Here is a 14,379-nt window from a genome sequence, read left to right as displayed (position 1 = left end):
TTCGATTATTCATGGAGGTAAGCGATTCCTTTAAGATAGCGGGTGTGACTGAAGACACACTAAGGTTGAAACTGTTTCTATACTCTTTGTGAGATCGAGCACGAACATGGCTGAATTTGTTGCCACCACATTCAATTTCAACTTGGCAAGAATTAGCTGAACGGTTTTTGGTTAAGTGTTTCCCACCTAGCAAAAACGCTAAGTTGCGAAATGAGATCACCACTTCCAACAATTGGATGATGATTCCTTGTATGAGGCATGAAAGAGATTCAAAGAGTTACTTAGTAAGTGTCCTCAGCATGGGATTCCACATTGCATTCATTTAGAGACGTTCTATAATGGTCTCAACGCACATACAAGGTTGGTGGTAGATGCTTCTACGAGGGGTGCTCTCTTGGTGAAGTCCTATAATAAGGCTTACGAAATCATTAAAAGGATAGTTAGTAACAACTATCAATGGCCGACAAGTAGAGCAGCTTCAAGAAGATTAGTAGCCGGAGTGCATAAAGTGGAGGCAGTTACATCATTCTCAACTCAAGTATCTTTTATATGTTTCAATGTTGAAACAGTTTACTACTAACGATTTTAATCCTATTGTAGCCCAGCCACCAAGTCAATTCGATGTTGTTTCCTACATATATTGTGGGGATGGTCATTCTTTCGAGAATTGTCCATCAAATCCCGAGTCGATTTATTATGTAGGGAACCAACACCCAAGTAGAAGTGGACAAGGACCACAGTCCAACTTCTACAATCCTTCATGGCACATTCATTTGAACTTTTGTTGGAGTAAACCAAGGAAATTGACCGAACAACTACATGCATCATAAATCCAATCAATCCCAATGGTTTAATCAACAAGTTCCAAAACCACCACAAACTAAATAATATACAAATTTGGAGAACTTGTTGAAGGCGTACATGGCAAAAAATGATGCCTTAATCTAAAGCCAAGCAGCAACACTAAAAAAATTAGAGAACCAAATAGGTCAGTTAGCTACGAAGCTTCGTAACCGACCACAAGGAACCTTACCAAACAATACAGAAAATCCAAGGAAATTGGGTAAGGAAAATTGCAAAGTAGTGACTCTACGAAGTGGCAAGACTTTGGAGCCCAAGACGGTTTTGATTGAAGATGAACCAACTGAGAAGGAGGAAAGTCAACCATCAATTGAAATTCCTGCACTAGTAGAGCCAGGACTTACAAAGGCTGATTAGGAAAAATCTAACCCACTGAATTTTGATAAGCTAACATCTTCTTTAGATACAGATTTATCTCATCATAAAAGTTGTCCGATTTAACCCAAAGTTTCATCACCTCTAAAGTTGTCAATCGAGGAACCGCCCAAACTTAAATTTAAGGTACTTCCCATTTGAAATACGTTTATTTAGGTATCAGTTCTACTTTACCTGTGATTATTTCAGCAGAACTGACAGAACACCAAGAGGAGAAACTAATTTTTGTTTTAAAGAAGTTTAAAAGGGCAATCGGTTGAACCATAGTTGATATTCGAGGAATAAGCCCTTCCTTTTGTATGCATAAGATTATTTAAGAAGAGGGTGAAAGAGCTAGAATTGATAGGAAAAGGAGACTCAATCCTATCATGGAAGAGGTAGTTCGAAAGGAAGTGATGAAGTGGTTAGATGCAGGAATTATCTACCCCATCTCAAATAGTTCATGGGTAAGTTCGGTACAGTGTGAACCAAAGAAAGGTGGAATCATAATTTTTGAGAATAAATGAAATGATTTAATCTAGACGAGAATAGTCTCGGGCTGGAGAATCTGTATAGACTATAGAAAATTTAACAAAGCTACTCAGAAGGTCCATTTCCTGTTGCCTTTTATGGATCAGATGTTAGACCGACTGTTAAGTAACAAATTTTATTGTTTCTTAGATGCATATTCGGGAATATAACCAAATAGTTGTAGCCCTCAAAGACCAACACAAAATTACTTTTACTTGGCCGTACGATACATTTTCTTTTAGACGAATGCCTTTCGGTTTATGTAATGCACCTACAATATTTCAACGATAGATGATGGCAATATTTATTGATATGGTTGAAAGTTTTGTTGAGGTTTTCATGGATGATTTTTCTATTTGTGGTAATACTTACGGTAATTGTTTGAGAAATTTGGCTAAGGTACTGAAAAGATGCGAGAAGACAAGTCTTGTCTTTGATTAGGAGAAATGTCACTTTATGGTTCAGGAGGGAATTGTCTTAGGACATAAAATTTCTAGAAATGGGATCGAATTCAATAAAGCAAAGGTGGACGTAATTGAAAAATTACCCCTCCAGTTAGTCTGAGAGGAGTTCGCAGTTTTTTAGGCCATGCCGATTTTTACAGAGGGTTTATTAAAGATTTTTCTAAAATTTCCTAAACTTTGCGTATGCTTTTAGAGAATAACACTTTTTTTTATTTTAACAAAGAATGTTTGGAAGCTTTTGAAGAATTAAAAAGTCAGTTAATTTTAGCCCCAATAATTGTTACACCTGATTGGAACTCACCTTTTGAGTTGATGTGTTATGCAAGCAGTTTTGTTGCTGGAGCTGTGATAGGTCAAAGAAGGAAAAAAATTATATCACCTTATCTACTATGCAAACAGAACTTTAACAGAAGCCCAACTCAATTACACGGTAACTGAAAAATAACTCTTTGCTATAGTTTTTTCTTTTGACAAGTTTCGTTCTTATCTCATATGTACAAAAGTCACAGTGTTTACCGATCATGTGTCCGTTAAATACTTACTCACAAAGAAAGATGATATACTAAGGCTGATTCGATGGATACTTTTACTCTAAGAATTTGACCTTGAGATCCAAGATAGAAAAGGTGTTGAAAATCAAGTAGTTGATCATCTGTCAAGGTTGGAACAAAATGAGGTAACTCATTCACTTGTTCCAATTAATGAAAATTTTCCAAATGAGCATATCTTCGAGGTAAGCCGGATTCATGAAATACATTGTTTTGCTGATTATACGAATTATTTAGCATGTGAAATAATACCTTGAGATATAACATACCAAAAAAGGAAGAAATTCATTTATGATAGGCGATATTATTTTTGGGAGGATCCGTTTTTATTTAAACAATGTGCAGATAACATAATCAGGAAGTGTGTAGTCGAAAGTGAAATTGATGAGATCTTGTATCACTTCCTGTCATCTTCAAGTGAAGGACACTTTGGTGGTTATCACACTACAGTGAAGATTTTACAAGCAAGATTCTTTTGGCCAAAAATGTTCAAGGATGCGTATGCGTATGAGAGAAATTGTGATAGATGTCAAAGGATCAGAAACATATCAAGGAGGAATGAAATACCCACAAACATTTTAAAGGTATAATTATTTGATGTATTAGCCATTGATTTTTAAGACCCGTTTCCTTTTTCTTATGGTTATAGGTATATCTTAGTAGTTGTAGATTACGTATCCAAGTTGGTTGAAGCCAAGGCATACCCAACGAATGATGCTAAGGCTATCATGCAATTCCTACATAAGAATGTATTTACATGTTTGGGACTTCTAGAGCTATAATTAGCAATGAAGGATCTCACTTTGTAAACAAATGGCTTAACTGGTTACTTGACAAGTACAATGTGAAACATAAGATTTCCACCGCCTATCATCCACAGTCAAATGGGCAAGTTGAACAAGTTAACCGTGAGATCATAGGAATCCTTGCGAAGGTGGTGCGAACTAAGAGAAAAGATTGGTCTTGAAGGCTCGATGATGCTCTATGGGCCTATTGAACTACTTTTAAGACATCGTTAGGAATGACTCCTTATCAGTTAGTCTTCAGGAAGGCATGTCATTTGCCATTGGGCATTAAAAAAAATAATTTTTGATCTTGAGCAAGCCGGTGAGAGAAGAATGTTATAGCTTGATGAGCTTGAGGAGTTGAGGTTATTTTCATACGAGAATGCCTAGATGTACAAATAAAATATTAAGAGATAGCATGACATTCGTATACAACTTCCTGAATTCAAATATGGTTAGAAAGTGTAGTTGTTCAATTCAAGGCTAAGGTTATTTCTGGGAAAGCTCAAATCACGATGGAAATGACCTTATACCATGCAGAAAGTTTATCCACATGCAGCTGTAGATTTGTATGACAACAATAGAGGTATATTTAAAGTTAATGGTCAATGTCTCAAACACTATTAGGATGGTGAAATTGAGCGAATTGAAACCTCGTTCAGTTTAATAGACCCTTGATTTTTCATATTTTTGTTTTTAATAAATGGCATACTTCAAAGTTATTTTCTTGAATTAATACATTAAATTAAATATGTCTAAGGATATTGGAACTTGAGCTGGACCATTTGTGACCCCTCCAACCTTTCTTGGGCTATTAATTTAATGTAATCTTCCGATAAGAAATTTTCTAACCAAAAGAAATTTTTAATTTTTAATTATTTTTTATGCTTAAAATGAGGGTCAATTTGGCCCAAGTACTAACTAGTTTATTTATCGAGTTCAATTAAATTTTTTAATGTAACAAAATAGTTGTAGTTTAGGCTAGAGACCCAGAGCAATGAAGACAAGAAATTTTCCCATGTAATTGTCGTCCAAAGGGTTCCCCAAAACCCTAATTTTGTAGCCACATATATTTCCCTCCATGCTTGCCGCCCAAGTATTTCCTTGTAGCTAAATTTTTACTACAAATTTTCCCCAACCCATCACTATGTAAACTCCTCCACAGCTTCATAAAATTCACAAACCTAAACAATTAGCTTTCACCCTAATTTTCTTCTCTTAGCTGTTGGCCTCAAGTCCTAAAAGCCTCTCCTTAATTTCCTTCCTTTGCTACAAGTCCTTTTTGTTGCCACGAGTCTTTTGCTGGAGCAACCCTATCACTGCCACAAATTCTTTTGCCATAACACCTGGCTGATTTCTTTCTCCCTTTGCCAAAATTCTGCCTATTTTTCATGAAAAATGTCATGTCTCACAAAAGAACTAGATCCTCAAAGACTTCTGCCGAGAATCCAATTGTGATTCAAGATAAGGAAGCAAGAGAAAGATTTGATTATCAACTCATGATGCCGAAAAAAAGTTTCAATTATGAGAGAAAATACAAGATGTTCATGCTTTTGTCGATTTGAAAGAAGATTAATGCTTTAAATTGGAATCAGTTTTATAATGCTGGTCAATTCCTAATAAGGATTTAGTGTGAGAGTTCTATGCTAATTTAACCACACCAGACGCTAATGGAGTTCTTGTTTATAAAAAGAAGGTACCCTTTACTTCTAAGTCCATTAATGATTTGTTTAACTTACCTGATGTTGAAGAAGATGAGTACTTTGCCATGATGACAAATATTAATTGGGATTTTCTTCAACAAGTATTTAATGTGGTTATAAATCCGAGATCTCAATGGATTATAAGAAAGTATGGTAGTCATTCTTGTCGAAGGGAATATTTAAATCCAGTGGCTAAGGTATGGTTCTACTTTATTCAATATAGCTTCATGCATATCACACATAGTTCCACCATCTCGATGGAAAGAATTCTTTTGTTATATGCGATTATGACAGAAAGGTCTATCAATGTTAGGACAATTATTCTCAAAGAGATCTAGTATTGTGCTGAAAAAAAGGTAGGAAGTGCCTACTTCCCATCATTAATTACTTCACTTTTCTGATAGGCCTAAGTAAGATCGAAGGCAAACCTGAAGCACCGTTATGTTCAAGGTTGTATAACAAGGCATGACCTTGAAAGGTTAGTCGAGAATTTTGAACTATTGAACCAAGTTGATCTAGATGAACCGAAAGAACTAGAATCTGATGAGTCATCAACCAAATTTGAATCGAAAGCTGACTCAATAGATTAGACAGAAGAAGTAGAAACTGAAGAGGAACCAAACAACCCTGAACCAAGGTGGAACCAAATGTTGCTGAACCAGTTGACCCAAGTGTTAATTTTGAGTTGACTATTCCAATACCTACCTCTTCAAATGCTATAAATAAATTAGAATTTTCAACTATAATGGATATGTGGAAATTCACGCACAACCAACAACAATCTCACTGGAGATATGCAAAAATTAGGGATGATTCCATATGAAATACTTTTAAGAATATCGCTAACACTTTTTTTTTTGAGTTCCCAGATCATACCTTTGAAACATGGTAAGAGGAGATTGTGGAATCAACTGCGACAAAGAAGGGAAACAAAAACAGACATGGAGGATGACGTGAATAAAAGGGGGGAAATTTCTTTTTCTTAGCATCTATTTATTTTTAGGCATTTATATTTTTCAAAGTTAATATTTTGCTTTCACACAATAAAAATTGCAAACATGAATAAAATAAGCTCAATGCCTCTTTTCTAATAAAAAGTAAAATAATGTGGTAATGTGAATGAACATGTCTAGGATTGGATTGTTGAGAAAGACTTGGTACTTAAGCAATCTTCATGACTCACCTCTCTTTCTTGCTATCCTACCTGGTGTTTAGTTATCATTCAGTACTTTACTTACACAATAAGGACATTACTTCTTTTTAAGGTGTAGGTAGGGCAATATTAGCATGAATTTTAATTTTTTTAAAGTATGTTTTAATGCTTTCACATGAGTATGCTGAAATAAAATGATGTTCAGAGAAAATTTTTGTTCATAAGTTAGCTCAAATGCAAGCATGATTTCTGATTTTATCTGAGTTTTTTTTATGTACACTTGAGTTATGGAATGCTTGTATGTTCTTAGGTCTTATGTAGCCTTTTTCCATAAAAATTGAACCTCTTTTGAAATAGACATGCATGAAGGTTTAAGTCCTTAGAATTGACTTAGTAACTTTCTTGAGGAAAAATCCTAGGAGGCATAAGAATCTAAACATGATTTAGCCACATTCTCTTTGGATCGTTTGAGCCTTTCAAGCCCACCATATGAAATTGACCCTTGAAACCTTAATTTGAGCCTTAAAGCCTATTTTATTGCTAGTTACCTACATATTAAGCGATGCTACCAGTTCATATTTGGTTGATGACTCATTAGATTCTGCAAATAGGTAAATGAATCCTTAAGGCTCAAGGATATCCAGATTCTAACCATTAAACACAAGTTTATTTCAAACTAATGCTTATTCTTTTATCAATGAATTATACTTGTATATAATTTTATTTTTTTATTTGTTCCAATGATGTAGGATAACACCCTAAATTGTTTTTTTGAAAGTTAGAAAGTTGCACATCATGGTGAAGCTATGTTGCTACAACAAAGTTTAGATTTGGTGCTTAATGAAATAATTATAAAGCAATTCAAAAACTCATCAAATTCGTACACTTTCTTTAGCCAATCAAATACAGACTAGTTGAAAAAAAATGGTTAAGCATTATTGAACAATGTCATTGCTTTTAAACAATGTCTAGTCCAATGGTACAATTGATCTTATTCTAATTGGTGGTGCCATGGAAGTGGGACGTATATTGCCAAGGTTTGTTCTTTTGAACTTGGGTCTGGTTGACAATGGTGGAGCTCTTGCTCTTATTCTTGGCAGGACAGGCACTTAAGTTGATGTCTGCCTTTGAGTGTTCGATCTTGTGGAAGAAACATAGCTCAACCATGCATGAAAAGGTAGGAACATGGCCTGGTCCAGATCAAATAGTTGTGTTCACTAGAAGATTTAAACCAACTCTATGAGCACTCTTTTGAAGAAAATTCTTATAAACACCAGTTTCATCTTGTGTAGTAAAAATAAACTCAAAAGATTTTAGCTTCTTTTTTTCCCCAAAATGAATAATCAATAGCTACAAATTCCAGCTCAAAGACTAATATAGAATATTTGGTTCCCTAATTCAATTTTGAGTGTTTGATCTTGTGGAAGAAACATAGCTCAACCATGCATGAAAAGGTAGGAATATGGCCTGGTCCAGATCAAATAGTTGTGTTGACTAGAAGACTTAAACCAACTCTATAAGCACTCTTTTGAAGTAAATTCTTATAAACACCAGTTTCATCCTGTGTAGTAGAAATAAACTCAAAAGAGTTTAGCTTCTTTATTTTCCCCAAAATGAATAATCAATAGCTACAAATTCTAGCTCAAAGACTAATATAGAATATTTGGTTGCCTAATTTAATTTTGAGTAGGAAAATGGTAGCTATGTAAGTATAACTTGAAAGAAGCTAAAACTTAAGTTGAATGCTTACCAAAATTCTAGTAGCCAATACTTTGGAAGGGCCTCTATTGGCAAGCATATTTAGAGCTACTTCAACAACAGCATGTTCGAATTGTCTCAAAGTAGAGCAAAAAGTAGGGCATTCGAAAGTCTCTCCACTAAAATTGATAGTAGCTTTAAACTTAGAAGCATGATCTGATCCTTCTTGGATGCATGAATAAGAAGACGACAGATTAAAGTAACTTCTTTAAGCCAACTCTTGCAGTTGATTCTTGTACATATTATAACACTCAGTTTGTGCAAGTGTACACAGTCGTTCAGTTTTTGCAAGTGTACACAGTCCACATAGACTGTGTATGTTAATCGATTAATTGTAAAATTATAAGTTAACAATTTGGTGATAAAAACACAATAATTTGAGTGATGATGATTAAACTATATGATTTTAATTTAAGTATGAAAATTATCTAAATGTATGAATGAATTTAGTAGCAGAAACACAACTTCAACAATCAATAACATGAATAGGCTAGGATAGCTACATTAATCAACTTGATTCATTTTCATCATGCTTAATAGTTTTTGAAAAACACTCCATGGCAACTCAATCTTTCATGAGTTTGGAAACCAAATTAAGTCATTTTGGAATCTTTTACTTTGTGAAACATGCATTTTATTGATCATATTAAAATAAGGGTTTCGTAGTATTTATGTGAAGTAACAAGGATGGGTCACGTTTGAAATAGTTTAATCACAAAAACCTAAAAACTATGGAAGATAATAGAGGTCGTTAAACTTATTATGAAAATTTAGTTGAGTTAGGATCTAAATGATGCACGCACTTTTCAATTACTGTGTCTACTAGTCATCGTCTGGTTAGGACCGCTTAGCTAATTCTAATGCATCCAATTACGTATGAATGAAATACATACTTAAATTTGTTGAAAATATGATCGACTGAGGCACAAACCCTTTAAACATGAATCAAACAAATCTCATTGAATTAAGGTAATTGGCCTAGCTAAACAGATTTAAGTTACCATTATTGCTGTCAAGATCACAAAACACATTGCAAACATAATTAATTTAAAACAATAAGTAAGGTAAGAATAAACTCTATTCCAATTCGGGAGTTTCATGAACTTTGATTGAATGTGTTTTCCTTCACTCCTCCTATTGCACCTTTGCTAATGGCTCCTTAAGGTGGCCAGCCAAGAGATGATTTCTTCAATACTTTTGTTGGCTTAAAACTAAGGGGAAAAGGAATGATAGGCGTGGTGGATGAAGAGAGCAAGAGAGAGAATGAAGAATGTTGTGAAAATGAGGGATGAAGGGTTGAGTAAGGGATGATTGAAAAGGTGAGATAGGTGTGGTATTTATACTTGAAGTAAGTGGAAGAGTTTACTAAAAATATTAGCAACAATCCCTTGGATTTCTCCCTCCTATGGTCGGCCATGATATGTGGAAGACAAGCTTGTTTGGTTTGCTTGAATCATGCAAGGGGTGAACGGTTTCTCAAGCAAATCTTGTGTGCCGATTTCCAATGTTCTTCCAAGTGTGAGGACCTTTAAATAATTGTCCCAAATTGATTTCTTGGCTACCCAACTGCGACTGTCGAATTGGGCCTCTCTTCTCTTGAATTGGACAGTTAATGATCCAACTAGCTTGTAGACTTAACCAACATGTATCATCTTTTTTTATTAGGTCAATGTGGCATCTTGATGACCCATTAAGCTTGGCCTTCTCGTCTAACACTTGAGAATAATAGCTCATGTCCATGCAACATTATAATAAACTCAACTCTATGGTCCCATTGCATAAGTAAATTTAACATATTAATAAATAATATGAAATACTTTAATTGTATGCACAAAATCATATATAAAAAAATTACAAATTTTCATACTCTATAAATTCATGTACATTATTAAAATTTAATAAAAACTCACTTAATTAATTAACAAATATTCAAGATTAATATTATTTTTAAGTAAAAAGGTGGTAAAAATTACAAGAAAAATCCAATATAATTTTGAGTTTACACCGCCAAACTTGAACTATTACTCGTCCTAAGTAATGTTTAGGCACCATAAAAAAAATTTGCTAAAGCAATTTTGCAATACGATTAAGCAGAATCATCAAAATCAATAGGTCTTTTATACAGTTGTAATAGGGCTAGGCTCAAGGTAAGGATAAAAGAGCAGTGAATTTTTAGGTTCAATACTCTTAACCCTAGCTTTGCCTTGGATCAATTCGAGGTACATCTCTCCAACTAATGGGTTCTTCACATCCTCAAACTTAATTTTGAAGCACATGCCCAATATTTCTTAATACTTTAAGCTCTTTATTTTATTCTTTTTGCTTGACATTTGAATAGATCTCTCTCTTTCTCTTTTTTTTAACACCTCTAAACATATAAAGAACATGTACATCTGTTTGAATTTTTCCTTGATCTTTGCTCTCCAAGACAAGTATAGTTAAAATAGGTAAAAAATCATATTAATTTTAAAAAGATGGTAACATGGCTTATTATGTAGGTAAACAGCAAAAATAGGCTTTAAGGCTCAAATTAAGCTTTCAAGAGTCAAATCCATATGGTAGGCTCGAAAGGCTCAAACGATTCCAAAAAAATGTACCTAAATCATGTTTAGATTCTTATGCCTCCTAGGATTTCGCCTTAAGAATGTTACATAGTCAGTTCTAAGGATTAAACCTTCATGCTTGTCTATTTCAAAAGAAGTTCAATTTTCATGGCAAAAGGCTACATACGACCTAAGAACATACAAGCGTTCGATAACTCAAGATAGCATAAAAAAACTCAAATAAAATCAGAAAGCATACTTGCATTTCAACTATCTTATAAACAAAAATTTTCTCTAAACATCATTTTATTTCAGCCTACTTATGTGTAATCATTGAAACATACTTAAAAAAATTTAAAATCCATGCTAACTGCTATTCTAAATAAATTTCATACTAATATTGCCCTAACCCCACCATAAAAAGAAATAATGTCCTCATTGTGTAAAAAAAGTAATGAATGAGAACTAAACACTAGGTAGGATAGTAAGAAAGAGAGGTGAGTATTGAAGACTAATTAAGTACCAATTTTTTCTCAACAATCCAATCCTAGATATGTTCAGTCACATTACCACACTACTTAGAGTAGAGGCATTGAACTTTATTTTATTCATGCTTGAAATTTTCTTGTGCAAAAACAAAATACTAATTGCGAAAATAAATAACTAAAACTACTAAGATAAATAAATTTCCCCCTTTTTTAATTCAAATTGTTGTCTAAGTCTTTCTCCGCTTCTTTCTTTGTCGCACTTGATCCCACTAGCTCTTCTTGCCATATCTTGAAGATATGATCTGAAAACTCAGGAACAAAAGTGTTAAAGATATTCTTTAAAGTATTTCAAATAGAATCATCTCTAATTTTTGCTTATCTCTAATAGGCCTATTGTTGGTTATGCATGAATTTCCACATATCCATCATAGTTGAAAATTCTGATTTCTTCATAGCATTTGAAGAAGTAGGCATTGGCATGGTCAACTCAAGACTAAAACTCGGCTCTATTGGTTCAGCAACATTAGGTTCCACCCTCGGTTCAAGGTTGTTTGGTTCCTCTTGAGATTCTACTTCATCTATCCCCTCAACTGAGTCAACTTTTGGTTTAGATTTATTGGACAATTCGTCAGTTTCTGGCTTAGTTGGTTCACTTGATTCAGTTGGCTTCAGCTCATGGACAATCTCCACTAACCTTTCAAGATCATGGGCTGTGATGTAACCTTGAACATATTGGTCCTTCAAGTTTGCTTTTGATTTAACTTGGGCCCTTAAGCAAAGTGAAGTAATCAATGATGGAAAGTAGACACTTCTTTCCATCTTTCTAGCACAATCATAGATCTCCTTGAGAATGATTTTCCCAACATTGATAGACCTTTCTGTCATAATTGCATGTAACAAAAGCATTCGGCCCATCGAGATGGTGGAACTATGTGAGATAGGCATGCAGCTATATCGAACAAAGTAGAACCATACTTTAGCCACTAGTTTTAGATATTCCCTTCGGCAAGAATGACTACCATACTTTCTTATAATCCATTGGGATCCCGGATTTGTAACAACATTAAGCACTTGTTGAAGAAAATCCCAATTTATATTTGTTATCATGGCACAATATTCATCTTCTTCAACATCAGGCAAATTAAACTAACCATTAATGGACTTAGAAGTAAGGGGTGCCTTATTTTTGTGAACAAGAACTTCAGTAGCATCTGGCATGGTTAAGTTGGCATAGAATTGTCGAACTAACTCTTCTTCAGGTAGTGATCGCGCATCACAGAAATAGTTCCAATTAAGGGTATTAATTTTTTTCGAATTGGCAGGGGCACCACAAACTTTTCAAATTGGCAGGGGCACCACAAACTTTTCATTATTCTCAAAATTGAAACCTTTTTTCGGCATCATAGGTTGATTTTCGAAGATGGAATCAAGCCTTTCTTTCGTTTTTTCTTTTTAAATCACGATTGGATTTTCGACAGAGGTCTTGGAAGATCTAGTTCCTTTGCGAGCCATGGTTATTTTTCCTTAAAAATAGGTAGAACTTCGGCAAAAGGGAAGGAAAATAAATCGACAATGGATGCTAGCAAGAGGTTTGAGGTAGTGGTAGGCTTGTGACAACAATAGGATTGTAGTGGCAAAAGGCTTGTAGCGGCAATAAGATTGCTCTGGTAAGAGCTCTATGGTGACGATAGTAAGGAGCCAGCAAAAGACATGCAGTGGCAATAAGGAGTGTTTTACGACAAGGGAAGGAAATTGGGGAGATTCTTCGGGATTTTAGGCTGACGGCTAAGAGGAAAAAGAATAAGTGGATAGGGCTTAAGCTAATTGATTGAATCATTGTGAAATATGGTGGTAAAGAGGGATTTATATAGTGTTAAATTAAGGCAAACTTTTAGCAAAAATTTAACTACAAGGGTGGCTTCGGCAGCAAGGTAAGATGGAAAAGAAAGTGGCGGCAAAAATAGGGTTTTGGGAACCCTTTTGATGGCAATGTAGGGTAAATTTTATCCTTTTTGTTGTTTTAGGTCTTGAGCCCAAACTGTATTTACAAACTAGACTACTTAAAATAAAATAAACTGATTAGTACTTTGACTAATTTCACCCCCTTATTAAACATAAACAAATAAAATTAACATTAAAAACAAGGTTAAAATGATAATAAAATTTTTGAAGTTAATTAGAAAATTTCTTTTCAAAAGGTTACATTAAATTAATTCCCAGGAAAGGTTGGAGGGGTCACAAATTGTCCTACTTAAGTTCCAATCTCCTTAGACAGAATTAATTAAATGTCCTAATTCAAGAAAACAATTTCTAACTATTTAGTAAAAATTAAAGACATGAAAAATTAAGTGTCTATTAAATTGACTGAAATTTCAATTCGCTTAATTTCACCATCCCAATAGTGTTTGAGACGTTGACCATTAAATTTAAACATACCTCCTTGGTTGTCGTACAATTCTACAACTCTATATGGATAAAATTTATAGATGGTATAAGGTCCTTTCCATCGGGACTTGAGCTTTCCAGGAAATAACCTTAGCCTCGAATTAAACAACACTTTTTGACCTTCATTAAATCCACGAGGTTGTACATGACTGTCATGCCATCTCTTAGTCTTTTCTTCATACATCTTGGAATTTTCGTATGAAAATAACCTCAACTCTTCCAACTCGTCAAGATGTAACATTCTTTTCTTACTGGCTTGCTTAAGATCAAAATTTAATTGTTTCAAAGCCTAGTGAGTTGTATTCTCCAATTAAAGTGGCAAATGACATGCCTTTCCAAATGCTAACAAATAAGGAGTCATTCCTAATGGCTCTTAAAAGTAGTTCGATAGGCCCATAGAGGATCACTGAGCCTTCGAGACCAATATTTTCTGTGCGCCCCTTTAATTTCACGATTCACCCTTTCAACTTACCCATTTGACTATGGGTGATAGGCAGTAGCAATTTTATGTTTCACACCGTACTTGTCACGCAACCACTTAAGTTATTTATTTATAAAGTGAGATCTTTCATCGCTAATTATAGCTCTTGGAGTCCCAAACCATGTAAACACATGCTTATGTAGAAATTGCATAACTACCTTAGCATCATTTTTTGGGTATGCCTCAGCTTCAACACACTTGGAAACATAATCTACAACTTCCAAAATATACTTTTTCCCATAAGAAAAAGGAAGCGGGCCTAGAA

General features: G+C 34.3%; 1 non-coding gene across 1 annotated transcript; it reads right to left on the bottom strand.

Annotated features, from left to right (window-relative positions):
- Positions 1-200: 200 nt before the first annotated feature.
- On the bottom strand, positions 201-306 carry LOC128040777 (small nucleolar RNA R71). Its single transcript, XR_008195583.1, has one exon. It is a non-coding gene; the product is annotated as a small nucleolar RNA R71 (small nucleolar RNA).
- Between the last annotated feature and the right edge of the window lie 14,073 nt (positions 307-14,379).

Source organism: Gossypium raimondii, chromosome 4 (assembly GCF_025698545.1).
Source record: "Gossypium raimondii isolate GPD5lz chromosome 4, ASM2569854v1, whole genome shotgun sequence".
Classification (NCBI taxonomy): Eukaryota; Viridiplantae; Streptophyta; class Magnoliopsida; order Malvales; family Malvaceae; genus Gossypium; species Gossypium raimondii.
Note: the sequence above shows the minus strand (reverse complement) of the source record. Positions and strands in the feature narration are given on the sequence as shown.